Genomic DNA, 13,924 nt, shown 5'->3' with positions numbered 1-13,924 from the left:
CAGTCTTTAACCAAGAAAAGAACATGTGACGCGGAAAAACTTATAAGTGTCATATTCTTTTCAGGAAAGGGCTTCACTTCTGGGGCCAGTGAAAGTCACTCATTCATGGCTAACTCTTTGCAACCTCAGGGACTGTAGCCTGGCAGGCTTCTTTGTCCATGGAATTCTCCAGGCCAGAATACTGGAGTGGGTAGCCATTCCCTTCTCTGGTGCATCTTCCCAATCGAACCAAGGTCTCCTGCATTGCAGTTGGATTCTTTACCAGCTGAGTTACCAGGGAAATCCAGGGGTCCCTGATAAAAGGGAATGCCCCTCTGTGTGCAGATCTTTTCTGTTGTATACAAAAATCCAGCTCCTCAGTTTCTCATAACTAGGTACTTCCTCCTGAACTGGAGAACTGAGCATTCCAGTAAATGAAACAGCATCAGTGGCCCTGGAGGGTCATTTGTCAATAATTCAAGACTACAGAATTTTCCTCATGAGTCAGAATCCCAGTCATTGTAGCAATGGGAAGATAGGAAGACAGAGATGAAGGAAGTATTTAAAAGACCAATTTTCCCTTGTTTCCCAGGGTGAGTGCTAAGACATGGATGTGTGCATACACACACAGACACAAAACTGGGAAAATTCCTCTTTGGAAACCTTGTCAAATCAAAGTTCATCCAAAGGTAGGAGGTTGAGAATTCTTTGGGACAAATATGGATAAGAGAAAATACACTGGATCCACTTTTTAAAGAAAATAACTTTGACTCCATAGGGATTAAAAATTCCAAAAGACATGGGGATTCCACCAAGCCCTGAATGAATATCCAGTGCAGAAGTGATTCCCCTCTTCTCTTACTGAAGGAAGATATCATACTTTTTCCTTCATTCCCGAGAACTTTTAACTCATTAAAAGAGTAAGGCCGACCAGGACACACAAATACCTGCCTAAAGCAGTGTTAAGAAATCTTACAATTATACCTCTGAGTCTTAATGTATCACTGTGAATGGTAACTTTGGGCCAAACAGAGCCTAAATTGAAATTTGAATTCAAAGAAATAGAATGATTGTACAATTTTTTGAAAAAATAAAATAAGGCATTATCCAGAAACATTTATTTTACAATTAGGTAAGATTTAAATAAAATTGCAATTCTTTCATCAGTGTGTTCTGTTTCTAAAACATAGAAAGGGTCATCATGTTGAATATAAGCTAATATTTATTCTGAAAATGACTTATTTTAGTCACAATGAGAGGGAAGCAGAAAATGAATAAACATTATATAGAGTACCACTTTTGAGCTAGAAGGTACAGAAGTTATTACAACTGTTGTATTGTTTAGTACACATAATGATAACTAGGTAAATTCTGTATATATATATTTTTTGCAAATAAGATCCTGGATCTCATAGAATCTAGTTTACTTAGGTTTTCTCTAGTGGCTCAGTTAGTAAAGAATATGTTTACTGAATAAGAGCAAGTATGTAGCAATTCTGAAATTATTATAAAAAAAATGTAATCCCACAAACACAAAGAGACACACACGCCTAGGCACACATGCTTTTCCATGACAGGCAGAGCTGGAATAGTCTTGACAGCAGCACAAAGGTGATCTAGGATCTGGAAAATGATGCATCAGTGCAAAGAATCCTTGTGTCCCTGAAAGCACAAACCTGTTTAATGAGACACTGACACAGGTTATATTTTTTGGTATTCAATAGGTCAAATACTTGTTATTGAGACACTTAGATGCTTCTCACTTAGTATCGTTTTGTTGTCGTTCAGTTGTTCAATCATGTCCGACTCCACGATTCTATGGACTGCAGCATACCAGGCTTCCTGTCCTTCAGCATCTCCCAGAGTTTGCTCAAACTCATGTCCATCGAGTCAGTGATGACATCCAGCCATCTCATCCTCTGTCATCCCCTTCTCCTTCCGCCCTCAATCTTTCCCACCATCAGGGTCTTTCCAAGGAGAAAATATCATTTATCATCTGACAATAATATTATGTATGGTGCAGTTTTTATATCGTGATTACATTAATAAAATAAACACAGCAGTTAAGGATGTTATTCTAGGTCACACTGCTAATATGTGAAGACAGTTCTGAAATAAGATACTCCGGGCATAAAACTTCCACTCAGGTTTGCAGAACCTGACTCCTGGGTGTTTGAGACATATTAGTGTGTGTCAAGAGTCCCCATGCCTTCAAAGTCTACTCCCTAAAAGGGTGGGTGTCAAAATACCCTGAGATTTCATGATACCTGGGAATAATTACAAACTCCGGGAAAAGATGACATTATGAATACTAAATGAAGAGTGGTCTGAATTTCATGTGCTTGTAAAGATCTTAATCCTGCCATATAGGTGTGCAAATACAAACACAAAGATGTTGTCTTTCCATTCTGGCTCCTTGAGTATGTGACCAAATGGATCAATGATTTGCAGCAAGGCAAAAATATTCCTTAAAATTCAAGTCTGTTTCTAAAAATTTATACAAAAAGATACTGGCTCTCTTCTATACTCAGGGGGAAATTGAAGTGTAAGGGAATTGTCTCCAATTCTAGGTCTCTGGCAGGTAAAGAAGATTCAACTTTCCCATAAGTCAAGCATCTACTAAACACGGGAACTTGAGTTGCATGACAGTAAGAGTGAAAGTCGCTCAGTTGTGTCTGACTCTCTGCAACCCCATGGGCTACACAGTCCATGGAATTCTCCAGTCCAGAATACTGGAGTGGGTAGCCTTTCCTTTTTCCAGGGGATCTTTTGGACCCAGGGATTGAACCCAGGACTCTCGCATTGCAGGCAGATTCTTTACCAGCTGAGCCACAAGGGAAGCCCAAGAATACTGGAGTGGGTACCCTATCCCTTCTGCAGCGGATCTTTCCGACCCAGAAATTGAACCAGGTTCTTCTGCATTGCAGGAACAATGGAGCTATGAGGGATAGCGGCTGCAGGCACAAAGCAACCTTAGTAACAAAACCAGAAAGAGCACAGCAACACAGAAGAGATGGAAATTTTGCCTTCATTTTTCTCAGGTCTCAAATGCAGGTCCCAGTTTTACCTGCAGCATCTTGTTTTTTGGTTCCTGCAAATGATGCTCCACATCTGAGATGAGATCTCTCGCCAACTGGCTCTGCTGGACCAGCTCATTCTCAGAGTCAGCCAGGTTACATAGACCAACCTCCTCCTCAGTCTTCAGATTTTGCCGTTCCTTCAACTCCTCACTGTTCAGGATCTCTCTCAGGTTTTAAAAATCTGCCTGGATATTTTCTCTCTCGTGTTGTATTTCATTCTTCAGGACTGAGGGAAAGAGGAGGAGGAAAGCAATGCTTGAGGAAACTGACTTTTCCTGTTTTTTTCTGTCACTTTTCAAAGGTTTCCCTAGTAGCTAAGTTGGTAAAGAATCAGCCTACAATGCAGGAGACCCGGATTCGATTCCTGGGTCAGGAAGAGCCCCTGGAGAAGGAAATGCCACCCTACTGGGGTCCAGCCCCGGTTGGATCCAGGGATACCCTCAGGATTACAGCTTTGGCGATTTAAAGGGATAGCGTCAGTGGAGAGACTCAGAGGCCTAATTATAATTGGTTTACTTGGGAAATCAATATACCCCCATGCTCCAATTACTTTGGCCTAAAGAAAGAGTAGAGACAAAAGGAAAGAAAAGGAGACGAGAAAGAACGGCACGGGGAGACCAAGCTTAGTGAGCAGGGTCCGTAGCTTTATTTCTAGCAGGGACTTTTATACCTCAAGTTGTACATAGAAGATAATGGGGGATGCAAAAGTCATGTAAGTTCAGCAGACCTTAATCATTATCGCAAGGCTTTGGGTGATTTACATCATCTTCTGGTCAGGAGACCTGCTAACATTTTTCTTCTGATAAGAATTAGTCCACCAGAAAAACTTATTTTCTCCAAAGGTGACTTTTCTTAGAGTTTAATACCACTCCCCGAAAGCACTAAACAGAGTTGCATTCCTATAGGGCAAGAGTGTCATGGGGGTAATTAAGGAAAGAATTTATTAGCTTAGGGGTCCAATGTTATTATTAACATTAAAGCTTCTACTTATATTTCTTATATATCAACTATATTAATCAATACACTCCCAGAACACAGTGGGTAAGAAATATGGAAACTTGGCAGCAGGCATTAACTCAACAAAGAAATCTTCTATCAGTTCTATTTTAACAATTTTCTAACTCCCTGAGAGGCTCTGCATTGTAAGAGTAACTAAGTCTCCTTGTGCCTCATATGGCTGGGAGGCCATAAACAATCATATGCATAGCTGTAGGAGTCTGGAAATCTGTTAGGCAGGTTAGAAAGTTTTCTGAGGGAAACACAATTGGAACACACCTTATTATACCCTGGAGACTTATTAACTAGAACTTTAAGTTGCTTTTCTTACAGAGAAAAGTGGTTAGGGATAGCCCCTCGTGACTGTCAGAGGAGTTGGTGAATGTCATGAAGCAGTAAAACAGACAGGCTCAGGTTTTGGGGTAGACACTCAGGCAGGCCCAGAGGGGCACCCCTCGAGTTCTGGCTCACCTTGCCCACCAGATCTCTCCCACATGACCTTATCATGGGCTGGGGACTCCCGTGCTGGCTCCCGGTACCACCCCACTCCAGTATTCTCGCCTGGAGAATCCCGTGGACAGATGAGCCTGGCAGGCTACACAGTCCATAGGGTCTCAAGAGTCAGACATGGCTTAGCGACTAAACCACTACCACCATCACATTTCAAATTAATGGCCTCAAGTCTGCATTACCGAGGCTAACCCTCAGCCAAAATGGGATCCTCATGAGTATAGCTCAGCCACCACACATCTGTCCAGGATACTCATGCCTCCCTGCATTACTCTGAACCCCTCCCTCCTTCCTTTGCCAAAAAGTTGAACACTGAGGACAGAGCCATGAGCCATTGCCAGATGGATTCCAAGAAGAGTTAAAGGCTAATAAACATGGCAGGAATGGAATGTGAAATTCACCAGTTTTCCTCACCAGAAAGTCACTCTGTATGAATACCTCCCTTCCAATATCTGTATTCATTTGTGATATATCCCCTATTCAGCACCCACTCCTATCAGGGAAATGGTGAAGAAGAGGACTAGTCAAATGACTAACTGTCAGGGAAAAAAGAAGTCAGCTACTTGTGATCAACTCAAGGTCTGCTCAGATATCTAACTCCTTCAGGAAGTGCCTCCTCCTACCTTCCAGGTATTAATCTCTCCTCTGATTTGAACTTTCAGTTTCTCAGCTTCCTGCTGCTCCTTCCTCAGCCTCTTCAAAAATTCCTGGAGTTTCCACTGTGAATAAAGAATCACATCAGAGTCAAGCTATGGTTTTCTCAACATCAATGTAGAAAATAAATGGTGGAGAAATGAAGATGTTTTCCAAAGAGACTTTACAGAACTGAGAACAGCAATTAGAATCCATGACTTTGGGGGAAAAAAATGAGGTAGGGTATGTGTTCTTTACAACTCAAGCAATAGAAGTCACCATACACTTGCCAAGAGAAGACTGGTGCTCTTTGTTCTAGGAGAAACCTGATCCTGTAGCAAGGAAACAAGTTCTATCTCTTCCACCTAGTGTCCTAGTTACCCTCCTGTTGAAAGGGGTAATGTTCTCTTGAACATCAGATCTCTACCTATTAGCACAAGATATATGAATGTCTACTTCTGGCTAAGTGTCTGTGTGTAGGGTTGAAGTGTCTAAGTGTTGGTCACTCTCAGACATGTCAGACTCTTTGCAACCCCATGGACTATAGCCTGCCAGGCTTGTCTGTCCATGGAATTCTCCAGGCAAGAATACTGAAGAGGGATCTTCCCAACACAGGGATGGAATCCAATTTCCTGCATCTCAGGCAGATTCTTTACTGTCTGAGCCGTGTATAGGGTTATTACTCTATAATTGGAGGAATGCACTGAAATGTCCCTCAGACATCAGAAAGTGAGCATATGAAGAAAAGAGATCACAAGCCCCAGGTTCATGGTGAGCATGTAATCAAAGTCCAGTGCAAAGTAGACATTTCCCCTCAAGTACCATTTCTGACTTGTCTTTCCTCCATTCTGGTCTCTTACCTGGTACTTCTGGGCAAACCTCTTCCATGAGGAATGTGTGGTGACCATGGTGTTCCTGTGACCACTTGCAAAGCCAGCAAATGACCTTGCCATCCTCCTCACAGAAGAACAGGACTTTCTCTCCATGGCACAGACAGATTTCTCTCTTGCTCCTCCAGGTTCACCTTGACTTCCCTGAGCCACTCCACTATGCTGGCCAGGTGCCAGTGAGGCCGCAGGTTCGCAGGTTCATACTTGATTCTGAATACAGGGCACCTTCTCTCCCCTTCTAGGCCAATCACGGACTCCTTGTTGTTTGCAATGTTGCAGGCTTGACAGAAGCTGTGGCCACAGTCAAGGCTCAAGGGTTCTGTCAGAAGCTCCAGGCAAATGGGGCAGATGAACTTCTCCTGTAAGTTCACTGATTTTCCTGAAGCCATGGCAACTTGTCCCCTCCTCCTACCTGTCCTGAATTCTGAGGATTCTCTTGTTCACAGATCTTTGCATTATTGGGAAAGATAAAAGAGGCAGAGTAAAAAGAGGTAGAAATACATGATAATAATTGCTTATAAATTTAATAAAGGCCAAGAAGTATGGAGGACCTAAAAGAAACTATAGAGAAACACGGGAAAGGGAAAACAATGGAAACAAGGGACCTGACCAAAACGACATTTCATCATAATTTTAAGCACTTTACTATCAGTTCTTGATTCATATCATATCAAATTCCATCCTTATCTGTGCAGTGATTCTTGCTATTTAAATTTTACCAAAGGAAAGTTGCCTGGATACTTTTTCTACTAAGATACTTGTATGATGCACCATCCATCCTGCTTTTTCTTTCCAGTGCCCAGGAAGCATTCTTAATATCAAAAGACTGAAACCACTTAAAGCCATTGGGCTTTTATATCCACTCTTCTCTCAGCACCGGATGCTGCCACTGACATCCATATGACTCTCTCTTATAGTTCAGTAAACTGTCTTCTGACAGTCTCTGATCATAAAGACCTGCTCTATCTAAATTATTTATAGTGTAACCATGCCATCATTTGCTATGCACTGACAATGATTTCCCATATCATCATGACCTAATATATGACAATGTGTTTGTATGTATAAGAACAAACCCTTCATCTGATGTGTAAATGGAGACAATGACTTACAAAGATCATGTGTATTCAATACACAGAATGAGGTTGAACTTAATATGTTAGGGGAACTCCTTCAGAGACCTGTCTCCTATCCCACTGAGTGAAATGAAAGAAAAGAAACTTCACGGACCCAGTTAATACTCAGAGCAATCAGTGAACTCTGCTAGGTTTTGTCTATATAAATAGTGATTTCACCTTGGCCTAAAAAAATTCATTGAATTATACAAGTCTGATATTTAAAAGCATATAAACTTAGATGAAATGAATCTTTGAGAAAAAACATCTCAAAATATTAGTCCAGGTCTTTAAACTAATTATCATTGATGAATTATGTGCTGGTAGTAGGGCTAATATCTGTATGAAGTAAGATTAGTGTAAAAGGAGGACTTAAATCCAAGATGACAGAGGAATAGGTGGATGTGAAGCACATCTCTCTCCATGGATACATCAGGAATACACCTCTAGACACAGAAGATCTTGCAGAACACCAGCTAAGAATGGACAGGAATACCTGACCACCAGAAAAGAATATATAAAACCATGCAAAACTCGATAGTACAAAGCAAGAAGGGTGAAAAAGAGGAGAGTAGGACTGGATTTACCTCTGGAGGGTGGAGGAACTGAAGCAGGGGTCAGATCCACACATTGGGACAACTGTTTTGGGTAGAGATGAAGCAGTTTGGGTTGAGGCTGTTGGAGAGTGAAGCAGCTGATCTGTGGCAGTCTGAATGGAATAATAATCACATAGACAACCCTTGCTGCAGCCATATATACTCCAGAGAGGGAACAAGTCCCCCAGGAAGTACAGCAGCTGGGAGCTGGAGCATAGAGATTGGAGAGCAATCCCAGGTCAAGGTTTGCTGTTGACTGCAGGGAGACAGCCCAAGGGGACTGGTGGGAGGAGAAGCCATGGGAAATGTTTGTGAAGGAAAGCCAAGCAAACATGGAGTCAGGGTGATACTGCTGAGTCACACACAGGAGATAGAGCCATGTCCATAGCCGGTCTCTCTCCGCAGGTCATCACTGGACAGTGGGGACCTGTCCAGAGAGAGACAAAAACAGAAAGACCCCAGAGAGAGTGGCCCTTTAAGTGCCTGATGCACCAAGCAGCAGAGAAGGACCCCAGTCAGGGTGGCCCTTTAAGTGCTTGATGTGCTGAGAAACAGCAAAGGCCTCCAAAGTGGGGGAGGGTCCTGCAAGTGCCTGAGGTACCAAGAAACAGAGAAGAACCCCAACTGGAGCTGGGGGGGAGTCCTGTAAATGCCTGAATGGGTCAAGCAAGAGAGAAGGCCTAGCCAAAGAGGCCCTCTAATTGCCAGCTGCCAGAGGCTTAACTGGTGACTCAGACGGTAGTGTCTGCCTGCAATGTGGGAGATCTGGGTGCGATCCCTGGGTCAGGAAGATCCCCTGGAGAAGGAAATGCCAACCCACTGCAGTACCCTTGCCTGGAAAATCCCATGGATGGAGGAACCTGATAGGCTACGGTCCATAGAGTCGCAAAGAGCAGGACATGACTGAGCGACTTCTCTTAGAGGCTAGGAAAAGACTCTAATAGGACTGTAGCTCTTGCGGCTGAAGCAGTTGGTGTCCCTGCGCACTTGACAACACCAGAGTTCCCACGATCCAAGTAGCTGTGTCACCTCCATGCTCAATCCTCACCAGGGCGGAGCTGCCAGAAGCAAGTTGTGGGCCTCCTTGGTGGCTCAGACAGTAAAGAATCTGCCTGTATTGCAGGAAACATGGGTTTGATCCCTGGTTCAGGAAGATCCCCTGGGGAAGGGAATGGCAATTCACTCCAGTGTTCTTGCCTGAAAAACTCCGTGGAGAGAGGAACCCGGCAAAACCCTAATAGCACCATATCTTCTGTGACAGTTGCCACTGGCACCTCTATGTATCCAGCATCGCCATGGGTCCAAGCTCCTGTGCCACCCCCTCGAATGATCCCCACTTGGACAGAGCAGCCAGAGGCTAGGAAAAACCCTAAGGGCCCCTTATTCCCTGTTGTCCTAGCCGCTGGTTCCTCTTAGTACCTGGGACTGCCAGGGGCCTGCAATCCAAGCAGTTGCACTGCCTCCATACCAAGTCCTCCCTGGGGCAAACCCAAGTCCTCCAGAGCAGCCTCAGGAGCAAAGCCCTATAGACCACTCACATGCAGAGGTGCAGATAAAACCACTGTTGAAACCCAGGGGTAGTGTGGCTAAGGAAGAGAACCCAAAACCTTCCCACCAGTGGTACAAGCTGCAGATTAAATTCACATGGTCAACTAGGCAGACTTTGTGTCTATGGAATATATATAAGGACAATGAGAGGTCCTGCAAAAGAAAACGCACTAGCACAGGCCGATGCAGACATTAGAGGCAAGAAAATGCAGGAGTAGGGCCAGATTAGAATCAGGTCTAGAGACTAACCCAGTATTGGAGGGCACCCTAGGGAGGTGAGGTGGACTATGACTCATAGCGAGGGAAAAGACACTGCAGGTGATATCCAAGAAAAGCATTTATTATTCTTATATTTTAACTTGTTCTATCATTGTTTCTAGATTTTTTTCTCTTCTCCTTTTTTTCCCTCTGTTGCTATAGTTGTTGATTTTATTAATGCTAATAAATCTATGTACACATTGGAGAATTTTTGTTGTTGTTGTTAATCAGACTTCTTATTTCCTTTAAATATGTCTGCCTCTACAATGGCAACCCACTCCAGTACTCTTGCCTAGAAAATCCCATGGATGGAGGAGCTTGGTAGGCTGCAGTCCATGGGGTCACCAGGTGTCGGACGCGACTGAGCGACTTTATTGTCACTTTTCACTTTCATGCATTGGAGAAGGAAATGGCAACCCACTCCAGTTTTCTTGCCTGGAGAATCCCAGGGACGGGGGAGCCCGGTGGGCTGCTGTCTATGGGGTCGCACAGAATCGGACATGACTGAAGCGACTTAGCAGCAGCAGCAGCCTCTACATTGGCCTTTTGCTGTTGTGAAGGTTTTTCCTCCCATTTTTTTAATTAAAAAAATGTATTATTATTATTTTTCTACATATATTTTTTGTTTGCTTTTCTTATTTTCCTGTTGTAGTTATTCTTTAGTATATATTAATCTCCTTTGCTGCTAAATCACTTCAGTCCTGTCCGACTCTGTGCCACCCCATAGACGGCAGCCCACCAGGCTCCCCTGTCCCTGGGATTCTCCAGGCAAGAGTACTGGAGTGGCTTGCCATTGCCTTCTTCGTTAATCTCCTTTACCTACTTCTATTTAAGTTTTCTTTACTTTCCTTCTTTCTTTTCTCTCTTTTTCTCACCATGTTTATTAGTCTGTTTTGCTTTCATTGCTTTATTCCCCAGCTGGCATATTGCTTAATTTTGTTTTCCAGATTATGTTTTTGTTTTGTTTTTAACTGGTTGATATCATTTTTGCTTTCCTTTGCTCACCAGATGAATCTCTTCTACTTTCTTCTTCTTTTTTTTTTTGACTGTTTTGGTTTTGGCTATGTGTGTATGTCAGTGTACACATATAAAGTTCAAACAGGAAATTTATAGACAGAATTTTCTTCTTTTGTGATTGCAGTAAAACTGTTTCTGCTAAGTACAATAAAACCATAAATTATGGATACTGTATGGAAAGAGTCTTTTTTTCCTAAAGAGAACTGTAAAGTGAAATTGTGCTTTATTTCCAAGGTAGTCATCTACTATTATTTAATATAAATTCCTTGCAATGCTAGTAAAATAAAACCTGAAACAGTAAACTAACAAATCGTTTCTAAGACCCTATAGTAACTGGCCTGACAGAGGTGAAGTGTATGAGCTCAGAAGACAAGGGTCTAAAACCGACTATGGCAGAGAGGGAACAAGGAATACATAGCAGAGAGGAGAATCTCCAAAGTCAGCCTTGATGAAGAAAGATTTAGTTAGAAAGGGGAAACTCCTGGTGAGGAAAGAGATTTGACTTGTGTCTGTATTTGAGTCACTGAGTCTGGAAGATCCCTTGCGAAGGGAATGGCAACACACTCTAGTATTCTTGCCTGAAGAATTCCATGGACGGAGGAGCCTGGTGGGCTCCAGTCCATAGAATCACAAAGAACTGGACTTGACTAAGTGACTGACACTTTCCAATTTCACATTCTATGCCTAAGTACAGTGGGTACAGCTGGACATTCTATAAGGAGGAAGGGAAATAAATGTGGAGGCTGTTCTAACTTATTTCCATTTTGGGTCTAATGATGTGGATATAATAATAGTTCTCTGACATCTTTTTATATCATGAACACCAATCAAGTAAGAAGATTTTAAAAGTGAAAGTTAGATGTCACTGTTACTAGAAGTTAGATGCTTCCAGATGTCACTTTTAGAAATTTTTCCCAGGTGCTCATCTTGCTCCTGATCTCTCAGCTGAGCTGGTTCTGAATGGCAAACCCAGCTCATAGAGAAGCTTGAGCAGGATAGGGATGTAAGGAAGTGCAGTAGTTCCATGTCTGGACCAGTGAATACCACAGAGGAGAGCCTACCAGTTGTCACATCATCAGGCTCCTGAGCATGGACAAGCCTATGGAATGAGAATTTATTGATATGGTCATGCAGAAATACAGTGATACCCTGATAGAGATTAAAATAACAGGACTCAAGACCCCTTGGCCTTTGTTCTTGTTGATAGAAGGGATTTTCTATCTCTTGAAAAATCAGGGATCCTGACTGACCTCAGCAAGGTGCAATTGAAACTTAACTTAACAGAATGGGAAGTAGTTGTGGGTAGATTTTAGTCTTGAGAAATAAATAGACCCTCCAAGGAACAAACCAAGCCTTTCTCTTCTTCCAACCCCCCTTCTCCTAAGACTTCCCCTCCCCCAGACTGCTCTTCAGTCAGCACTCTCAGCAGGAAGCCTGCAGGCTAGGCCATTTCCCCTTTTAGAACAGCTTCCAGACATCTAATTAAACTCACTCAAGCAGATTTCATGTTTTTCTTCTGTGTCTTTCAGACTCTGCCCTCTAGAAACCACTCGGCCAGCCTCACATCCCAACGGAGAAGTTGTGATTCCTTGGAGAGGGGTGAAGACAGGCCCTGGGCAGGTGTGTTCAGGATTCACTCACCTCACCAGAGGCCTGACCTCCACTATGATGATCCGAAGTAGAAGATGAGGGGAAATGAAAATTAAATTCCAGGAGGTGGAGTTTGGACAGGAAAGGAGGAGAGAAATTATAGACCAATAAGAGGTGTCCACATAGAGCTTTTGGGAAGTGACAAGGCTTTTGTGCCTGAGTTTGCTGGGTCAGTGAGTGCATTTTATTCCTATCTCAGCTCTTCTCCTGGAAGCTGTTCTCTTGTTTCTTCAAACTAAACCATCCTTTGGAAAACTAGGCTTCCTGAGCAATGTAATTTTACAGACCCACCTTACCTCATTTCCTTACAAATGTGCTATCAAGAGGAGGGAGTAAAGTACCCCCTTTTCCCCAGTGAGGACCCACACTGAGGGCTCCCTTGAGGCAGCAACACTGGCATGCTCTCCCCTGGCCTGTGTCCACCAGCTGAAGTAAGTGAATGTGGACAGTCTGTCCTATTAGGTCATGTTAGAGGAAATGGCTCAACAAATCTGAAATCACGGAGGTGGTCAGTCAGAGGGGTGATCACAGAATGGTAGTTCACTGATGCTGACTTTCAGAAGTTGGGTGCGATATGGCCAAAATGACACTTTTCTAATAGACTAAGAAGATGAAAGTATGTGAAATATCATTTATTGCATAGTCATCTAATACTATATAGATGACATATAGTAGATGACATATAATTCCTAATTAGAAAATTAGTGAGATGGTTAATTTATGTGTCAACTTGACTGGTCACTAGGTGACCAGATTAGGCATTCTTTCTGGGTGTGTCTGTGTGGGTTTTGTCTCCAGATGAGATTAGAATTGGATGTGTTCTTGGTAAAGTAGTTTGTTTTTCCCAATGTGGGTGGACATTATCCAATCTGTTGTGGGCCTGCAAAGAACAAAGATCTTCCCTGTAGCTCAGATGGTAAAGAATCTGCCTACAAAGCAGGACACTTGGGTTTGATCCCTGGGTCAGGAAGATCTTCTGGAGAAGGGAATGGCAATCCACTCCAGTGTTCTTGCCTGGAGAATCCCACAGACAGAGGTGGGCTATAGTTCGTAAGGTCGCAAAGAGCTGAACACTACTGAGCGACTAACACTGCTACTACTACTGCAAAGAACAAAAATTTTGTGTGAGATAATGTTTAATTCTCATTTTCTCACATGTAACTGTCCTATTTTCTCAGCACCAATTACTGAAGAGGTTCTGGGACACCTACTTTGTCCTTTCTCTGAGAAGAGAATATCTGACTGGAAGCTACTTATCAATGTTATATACTTTCAGCAGAGGGCTTTATTTCTGGGGCCAGGAGCCACTACTAGAAAGTGAATGCTCCTCAGGGTGCAGATCTTTTCTTTTTAAATACAAAAATTCAGGTCTTCATTTTCTTTTAACTAATTGCTTCATCCTGAACTGGCTTCCAGTAAGTGAAAAGTTATCAAGGACCCTGGAGAGTCATTTTTCAATAATTAAAGAGTACAGATTTTTCCTAGTGTATCAGAGCATCAGTCATTGTAGCAATGGGATGTAAGGAAGGCAAAGGATAAATTTAAAAGACCAGTTTCCCCCTCTTTCCAAGGATGAGTGTTAAGATGTGGATGTGTGCATACACACCAGAGAGACAGAAACTGAAAAAAAAAAAATTATCCTTAGACTCCCT

At 42.8% G+C, this 13,924-nt stretch overlaps 1 long non-coding RNA gene and 1 pseudogene across 1 annotated transcript in view; one reads left to right on the top strand and one right to left on the bottom strand.

The window, feature by feature from the left end:
* Positions 1-13,924, top strand: part of LOC113905596 — a 53,566-nt gene that overhangs the window by 1,593 nt on the left and 38,049 nt on the right. The window lies entirely within an intron of this gene.
* On the bottom strand, positions 4,647-8,576 carry LOC113905595 (annotated as a pseudogene).

Source organism: Bos indicus x Bos taurus, chromosome 15, assembly GCF_003369695.1.
Source record: "Bos indicus x Bos taurus breed Angus x Brahman F1 hybrid chromosome 15, Bos_hybrid_MaternalHap_v2.0, whole genome shotgun sequence".
Taxonomy (NCBI): domain Eukaryota; kingdom Metazoa; phylum Chordata; class Mammalia; order Artiodactyla; family Bovidae; genus Bos; species Bos indicus x Bos taurus.
This window is presented reverse-complemented; position numbering and strand designations above follow the sequence as displayed.